The sequence below is a fragment of the Ursus arctos genome, unplaced genomic scaffold (genome assembly GCF_023065955.2).
Source record: "Ursus arctos isolate Adak ecotype North America unplaced genomic scaffold, UrsArc2.0 scaffold_6, whole genome shotgun sequence".
Classification (NCBI taxonomy): domain Eukaryota; kingdom Metazoa; phylum Chordata; class Mammalia; order Carnivora; family Ursidae; genus Ursus; species Ursus arctos.
Window position 1 is genome coordinate 74,497,600 of NW_026623078.1, and position 8,894 is coordinate 74,506,493.

Sequence of the window (8,894 nt, forward strand, 5' to 3'; positions counted from 1 at the left end):
TGATGGCTGCAAGGAAAAACTTATACACTTACCTTAATAAAACTTTCAATTTAAAGGACTTATCAGAGAAGGGTCTCTGTAGTCATTTGCACCAGATTTTTAAAAATTCAATTCATATTGGGTCCTTAATTACGCTGGTATATTAAACTGTGCTATAATCAGAAATGCATGTATAACCACCAAAACTAGTAAAATAGTAAACGATTGAAAGCTACGCGGTCAATTATTTTATATAAAAACCAAAAAGTTTGTTACTAGTTATAATGAAAAATATTTCATCTGAGAGTGTTTTCCAAGGCAGTATCTTGAGTTTCCATAAAAAACATAACCTTCCATCTCGGAAGAAGGGATATCAATAAGAGAACCAGAATTCTCTACTTCCAAGTTCAGTGATTTCCCCTGTTCATAACTCAGGTTTGAATTATCTTTCCTTTGAATCTTTTGCTCTTCCAACTCAAGAGATTTATCTGAGGCTGGAGCTACAATGTCGTCATCTTCATTTTCATGCAGAAAGCTACAAATCATGTTGGGTCTCTAGGAGAACTCATTGCCCTTGATTTGCAGCCATTCCACACCACCTGTGCTTTCTTCTCCTTCCTTCTTTGCTGTCGACAGAGTTCTTGTCATACTGAACTTCTTCATTGTATGGCATTTATAGTTTAGCACTGTTTTATTACTGCCTTCTGCTTCACCATGTTCAACACTGGCTTCAAATGTAACACAGGTCCCAAGAGCATCTCCATACTCCGCAGCAAGGACGTAGCTGCCCACTTGTAGAATGGGCCTCTCAGTGTCAATTCCCCAAATTTGCATTTATTTTCACCTTTTGATAGAAAGTCTGAATCAATAATTCTGGACAATTCCACCAGAACCAACCGCTCTACTTCCTCTTGCCCGTCCTCCTGGGTCCACTCTCAGTTGCTGCCATGATTCCACAATGCTTTCATTGTCTTGATAAATCCTTAAAGTTACCTGGGAGATGGTTATCACAACCATCTTTTAACTCCAGAAACTGAGGCTAAGGGACTGAGTCACATGCCGCAGTTATTAGGGGATAGTGTCAAAGTTTGAATCGGCATGTCCTCTCCACGGCTCATTGCTCTCCCAATTGGACAACGTGATGTCGTTGGTGGAAAGTTTAAAGGTTAAACTTTTGCTAGGGGTCAAGGGTGAGCTGGTGTAAAGCAAACAGCCACCAAGTACAGCATGCCTATTTTTTCGGAGCTATCACTCAGCTGCAGCAACAGCAGAGAAACATTTCCATCCTATCTGCGACCTCATGCAAATTCCCTCATAGCAACATTGGCTTTGTAAAGAATTACATTTCCTGCTGCAATGATTAGATAGACAGGCTCCTTTAAGTCCTATCAGCCAGAACTTAGCCCTGTGTTTTGCTGCTAAGTCTTTGAATACACTCTTCACGCCAGCTTTCTCCATCTTTGCAGTGGGGTAATAATGCAAGGCTCTGTGTCTTTCATTCACTCCCATCTACATCATTTCCTTTGAAATGTGCCTGTGGCCCTGTTGGCAAGACAGGTGGTACTATCCCGGCTTGTGAGTGACAGACCTGGGGACCAGAAGAGCCCAAGGCCATGGTTGAAGGTCGCACAGTTTAGCACCCCATAAACACCTCCATCCATCCTAGCGCTGACAAATGGTATGGTGTACTTTTCTGTGTATCTGCCTCTTTTCCTCATGGCAGTGAGAGTATCTTGAAGCCAGAAGCTATGTCTTCCACCTGTATTTTTCTAAGGTATAGCCAAGAGTCTGGAGCATATCAATGTGTAACACATTTAAGAAGTAGGTCCTTGAGTGGAATCTGGGATTCCGATTACTCCTGGATGTTTACCTCCAGCCCTCAACACACCCGCAACTCAAGACCTATCTAAATGCCAGCTTGACATCACTACATGGATGCTGCAGGCATCACAAAAATAATGTGGCTAGAACAGAGCTCCTTATGTCTCATTACAAACCTGCCTACCCTGAGTTTTGCCGTCCCAGTAAGTAGCTTCACAGCATTGTATACCAGAAACTGAGTTATCCTTGATCTTCGTGGTTTTTTTTTTCTTTTGTCTACTTTTCAGGTCTAACTGGTCACAGGTCCTCTAGACTTTATATTCAGAATGCATCCAGAATTGTCCACGTCTTCCAGCTCCTAGATCTTTACCCCAGTCCAAGCCACCATCTTCTCTTATCTGAACCATCACAAATACTGTCCCCACTGGTTCCCTTCCACTCTTGTCCTCTTGCAATCCATTTCCCAGGAAGCACTCAGGGTGATCTTTTAAAATGGGAAATAAGACCAAATCCCTCTTCCACTTAAGACTCTTTGCTGGCTTTTCTTGTCATTGAAGTAAAGAAATAAACAGACAAATTCCAACTTCTTTCCTTGGTTTGCAAAACCCTCTGTGATCTGACTTTACCAATCCCGTGACTCTATTCATTACCTCTCTCCTTGTGTTCTCCATGTGCCAGCTATGCTAACTTGCTTGATACTCCTTGGACTTTCCAAGTTCACTCAGGCTGAAAGGCATTTGCACTGGTTACTCCCTTGGTCTGGAGTGACTTGTCTCTTCATTCTGTTTACATGGCTGGTTTCTTCTTGTCATTCAAACCGCAGCCTACATGTGACCTCTTTGGAGAGGCCAGCCCCGACCACCCAGTTTTAGGTAGCCACATATCTACTGTCTATCAAATTATCTTATCTTAAGTCTCTCTTTGGACACCACCTATTCTGATCTGAAATTCTTCTTGTTGTTTCTTTTGTCTGTTTCTCCGTCTACCTTTCCACCCTCTGGATTACAAACTCCAGGAGAACAGGAATCCTCCTGTCCTTTTCAATGCTATGTCCCTTGTATAGTGCCTGCAATATAGCCTGAGTCCCATGAATATGTATGCAGTGGCTCTCAGAGGTGTCACTTCACACTGTAGAGTGATCGTTGGTGCTTCCTGCAGGGTGGATGGTCAAGGATTAGAAGGCTGTCTAAATTAATTCTTAAGTAGCCTGGAATGAGATACGTTATTATACCCTGTTTTTCAGAGGAAGCAACTAACGCTCAGAGAGGTTAAGTAAGTTGTCTAAGGTCAATAGTTCATCGTGACTAATTAGACCTGGAAGATGAGGGGAAGACAGGAATCAAGGATAATTCAAATTTCTGGTGTGAGAAAACATGCCACTCTCTCCTAAGATGGGGAAAATCTGGATGAAAACAGGTTTTCAAAGGGAAATCAAGAGTTCTCCTTTGACCATGTTATTCTTATAGTGCCCAAAGACCCCTTCTTCTTCCTAATGAGAGGGTCAAGATTTGAGCTCCTGCTCTGAGCCCCAAATGTCATGCTGCCTTCCCCAACAGTGTTTTGAGCTTTCATAGCCTCTTTTCTTCCCTGCAACTGGGGTGCTCCATCGAAGTGATTTTCCATCCAACCTAGAGAGGTGGTGGGCCATGCATTTCTGCAGTCTGGAGATAAGGGAGATAATATTCCAACTGGGAACTGTAAGTGATACCTCTTAAAAGGAGGCCAAGGAGGCAGTTTGCTCTGTATGTTGATGACTGATAAGTGGGGCCTTTGAAGGTTTGGGGGAAGAAGTGAATTTCATGATCAGAATGGGGAGAAGGAAAGCACAGGAAGGGCAACCTTCGCCTACACCCAGGTCTCTGATAATAATGTTACCCCCTAATGTAGACAGGGCTTTACAGTTTCCAAAGCATTTCACATTGCTTATCATTTGTGAACCTCACAACAAAATGCAACATGGGATGTTTATTCCTGATTAAAAAAAAAAAAAAGAGGGGCCGAGGATCAATAGTATAAAGTAGTTGTCCAAGGTTATAGAGTTACAAGTGAGATGGGGCAGATCTTAAACCTGGCCTTCCAAGTAACCATCCAGGCTCCACATGCCACCTTTCTCGCAGAAACCCTGTGGCCCTTCCTCTCCATCCCCATGCAGAAGACCCTTTCCCTCTCTCCCTTCTACTTGCCTCTATATTTTGTCCACTTCAGTTCTGCAGTTCGCTGTCTTGCCAAACTCCCTGAAAAGCTGAGTTTATAACCCTCTGGGGTCTCTGTTGCAGAATTAGCTCTTAGCCAGTTTCAGGAAAGGTTACTGAGAAAGAACAAAGCAGTGAGGGAAGTTGGGAGGATGTATGTTGCTTGGTGGCACTCATAGATCTGTTTCTTGTGCTTGAGGTCAATGATTCTCAAACTTTAATGAGCAAGAGAATCATGGGGAGAGCTTATTAAAATCCAGATTACTGGGTGCCCCCAACCAGAGATGTTGATTGAGTAGATCTCAGGGGTAGAACCCAAGAATCTGCATTTCTACATACTGCTAATGATGCTGGTCTGAAGCCACCTCGAGTAGCACAGCTCTAAAGCGGCTGCACCTGCTTGCCCTCCTTGGTGAAGTCCAGGTGAGGGAGATAATCTCAGGTGGTGTTGATGGAAGAATCTACGGATATAATCTCTCGGGGGGAGCAACTGGCAACTCCAATCAAATTCTGAAAAGTGTGCTTTGACCAACAATTCCACTTCTGGGAAATTTATTTTAAGGGAGTAATTAAAAATACGAGCAAAAATTTAGGTACGATATGCCAGACATTTTTTAGAAGCCCAATCTTTATAGAATGAATTGAAGGAAAGGACGCTCATTGCTGAAGTGTTTATAATGGGGAAAAACTGGAAGCAATCTAAATGTACAAATGTCAAAAAGGATTGATGGATGACCTTAACACACCTACTCTCAATTGGGAACCAGGTTACTTTAAAATGTTAGAAAAGATGGTGACAATATAGCGATATGTGAAAACAATTAGCATGACTTCATTTTGTTACATATTTCCAAAAACAATAGTGATGAGATATCAGTTAATTCATGTTGGGATGAATGGTGTTTTTCTGTTTTTTGTTCGTGATAAGCATGTATCAATTGCATCACAAAATAAAACTTGTCTGAAATCAACATAAAAGGGTAACTCTTTGAGAACTCAATTCTCTGATTCAGGACTTTTTCCTGGAACTGCCATCTTGGAGGAAGCAGGAATTTTTAGGTTGGAGGGAGGAATGCTCTTTGCCTTTGAAGAGGCTGTTGCAAGCGCAGTTAATGGAAACCAGATGTGTTTGAACCTCAGGCTTTCCGGCTGGGTTGCTCTTTATCTTGGAGCCCACCCTCAACTCTGGCATGAGCTGTCCTTTCCTGTGGGGCTGATGTGCAAGGCTGGTTTTTAGCGGAGGTGAGCACCTTGGGGATGTAAACATTAACTGGATTGGGCATTATTTGAAGTCACCTTGGGCAAATTGTATACATCTCCTTTGAAACTTTTAAATTAGTTGGTCAATATTAACCAGCAACAATTGTTAGATCAACATTTCAGGGGACGTGATTGATTGCTGTTCGATAACTTAAAAAATAGCAAGAACACTGGTATCTGCTTTCTACACGAAAAGACATGTTACCGCTAATAATCTCTACAGCAGATATGATGTTATAAGCATGAAACTACTCATCTGGACTGTTAAAATAAACGACATTGCCTCTGCTAGGCTGAATTGTGGGTTAATACCTCTTTCTATTTTGCAAGTATTTTCATGGAATAGGTATTGACTTTCTAATCACTCACTAAAAATGTAATAAAATAGGAACTAGGTAAGAAAGATGTTACTAGAGGGGAAGAGGCAATTCGGTGGGTGGGAAACAGAATTCAGAAATGTGCGCATAGGGGTGCCTGGGTAGCGCAGTTGTTAAGCGTCTGCCTTCAGCTCAGGGCGTGACCCCGGCGTTCTGGGATCAAGCCCCACATCAGGCTCCTCTGCTGGGAGCCTGCTTCTTCCTCTCCCACTCCCCCTGCTGTGTTCCCTTTCTCTCTGGCTGTCTCTCTGTCACATAAATAAATAAAATCTTTAAAAAAAAAAAAAAGAAATGTGCGTGTAGAACTTGGCAGTGATCTGTGTGATTATTGATAAATTGCTTCAGGGATCTCCCTTCGTTTCTAAATTTTTGCCTTGTGTGGATTTTGAAGTCAGACATTTAAGTTAGTGTTATGTTTATCAGCTGTGTAACCTGGGGAGGGAGTGGGAGGAAATCCTCCATCTTTTTGGATTGCAGTTACTTTGTTGCAAAAAAAAAAAAAAGAAATCCTAGATCATCACATTAAATAGGTCCTGCTCAGTACATGTTTGTTTGTGGTAATGGTGCTGATGGTTAATACCGAATCCCAGCAATTCTTCCACCTATGCACAGATTCGACCCTATTCGCTAAGCCAGAGAATGAGAATGCACTTATACTCCTTAGTTTCATTACGAGAGTGATGGCATAACAATCCACTGGAAAAGAGTTAAAAAGAAAAGGCCCTGTAATCCCACCACTTCAGCACAATCATTGATGGATACTTTTTATAGTGAAGGCCAGCGAGGTTAGAAAAATAAAAACTTTGAGTTTCAGGTTGGAGGTTGGATAAGAAGGCTCTTAATTTCTCTTCGACTCTGAATCCCTTGATCTCGACGACCTAGAATGTTCAATTTGGAGATACCCTCTTTTCCAAGTAGTTTTGAGGTTTAACTGTAAAAAATGATGAACTGTCTAAGACATTGAACCTCAGCACTAATTTTTATGAGAAAACATTGGAGATACAATAACTTCATTCGTTCAGCCATTCAACAAATATTTAATGACTTACATATATTTGCAACTATGTGCCGGATGATACAGAGGTGAACAGCAATAAAAAACACAGTCTCCGCCCTGGTGGGCATTACAGGCTGATTCAGGAGACAGACTTTAAACAAGCAATCAAATATATAAATAGAGAGTTCCAAATTGTCATAGGGATTCGCAATGACAAGTAGAGAGTTCTAAGAGGGAGCGTAACTGGGAGCCTAATTTAATTGGGGAGTCAAAGAATATCTTTTGAGTGATGTTTATGATGGCGGATGGGTAGAAATCAATCAGTTTAAGGGACGGGATGGGTGGGGCTTGAGGAGTATGGGAGTGAGGGCTCGAAAGTGAGAGATAACTTGGTCTTATCTGAGTATATAAAAGAATAGCATTGTAGTTAGAGCACGGGGAGTGAGCGGGAGCACCGCACAAGATGAAGCTGGGAAGTCAGCTGGGCCACACAGGGAGGGATTGGCTGCTTATGGCAAACTATTTGGATTATCCAAAGCACAAAAGGGGACCCTGAGGAGTTTGGAGTGGGCAAGTGGCCTAATCTCTCCTTGCTGTGTGGAGATTGGATTAAAGTAAGGGGTGGTGGCAAATGGCGAAGGACAGATAGAGACCCCTGGAGTGGTCTAGAAAAAAGACAATGATGTCTTGACTTAGGATAAGGTCAATGAATGGTTGAAAAGTGGGTGATTTGAGTATTTTCAAAGTTGACTTCAAAGGACTTGGTGAAAAGCTACTCATGAGGGTTAAGGAGAAGGAGGGTCAGGAGTGGCTTTCAGTTTTCTGGTCTAAGAAACTTGACAGAGGGCAGTCCCTGTCCCTGAGAGAGGGAGACAAAAGGGAGATTGGGGTCAGTTTTGGGTTTGAAACAGGCTGATTTTGAGATAGACACATGTGAGACATTCCAGTGAAGACGGTAAGCAGGCAGTTGAATATACGAATCTGTCAATTGCATACGGCTCATTTCTCTTGAGGATTCTAAGAACCAATGAGCTTCTCTACTGCTTTAGTAATTTTTAGTTCTTGTCCATCTGTGAGGCAATATGAGGTGATTTCTGTATTATCTTACTTAGCCCTGTTACACAGTGAACTATTGTTCTGTTAAGCTGGCTATCTCTATCATCATCTTTATTACCTTTTATCACCTGTCTACTGAATTTAGTTCTCTGCTCTCCATCCATCCATCCATCCATCCATCCATCCATCCATCCATCCATCCCTTTCCCCAGAAATAGACATATGCCCAAGATCAGAAGGGCACTGAAGGGGCGCCTGGGTGGCACAGCGGTTAAGCGCCTGCCTTCGGCTCAGGGCGTGATCCTGGCGTTATGGGATCGAGCCCCACGTCAGGCTCCTCCGCTGGGAGCCTGCTTCTTCCTCTCCCACTCCCCCTGCTTGTGTTCCTTCTCTCGCTGGCTGTCTCTATCTCTGTCAAATAAATAAATAAAATCTTTAAAAAAAAAAAAAAGAAAGAAAAAAAAAAAAAGAAGGGCACTGAAAAGATCATTAATCTATTCACTGTATAGATGAGAAAATTGAGGTCCAGTGGAGAGAAACCTCCCAGTCCAGAGGCACTTGGTGCTGGTGAAAATTCCACTTCCGCTTGTTGTATCTACCCCATTTCCTGAACCAGTGTTTTTCATCACTGTGGCTCCTTGGAGAATGGCTCTGCCAGAAGGCGAGAGACAACACTGTCAGGCCTCAGTAGGCAGAGCGTGCACCTCTTTCCAGCATTTCTCTCCCATGGTGTTTAAATGTGTGGGGCTCCCCTTTGAAGTCCTGCAGAGTGAAAGCACCAGCAGGCGGCCTCTTCCAAGGAATCTGCAGTCAGTCTGCTAACAGGCAGCTTGTCTCCCCTGCTGCTGGGGCAGGACAGGGAACGGGTTTATAACAGGGGACAAGATAATGATCAAAGGAAAACTTAGACTGATGGTTTCAGAAAATCTCGTGTGATTGATTTCGAGGTGGAGATGGAGGGACCTGCTGGCCTCTGAAGGTTGCAGATTTGGAAATTGCCAGGAGTTAACTCTTTGGGAACTGCTGTACTTCGCACCTTCAGAACAGATGGAATGAAACATCAGCAGGGCGGTATCAAAGTCTACTTTCTTTTAACCAGCTCTGCCTGTCCCTGACTTATCTCTACCTTGAATTCACCCCAGACTTCAATGATGGAATGAAATAAAAAAGGAGGAAAGGCAAAGAGGATAAGCCCACTGCTTATTTCTATTC

General features: G+C 42.8%; 1 pseudogene; it reads right to left on the reverse strand.

Annotated features, from left to right (window-relative positions):
* Nucleotides 1-258: 258 nt before the first annotated feature.
* Nucleotides 259-1,640, reverse strand: LOC113252673 (general transcription factor 3C polypeptide 6-like; annotated as a pseudogene).
* Nucleotides 1,641-8,894: the final 7,254 nt, after the last annotated feature.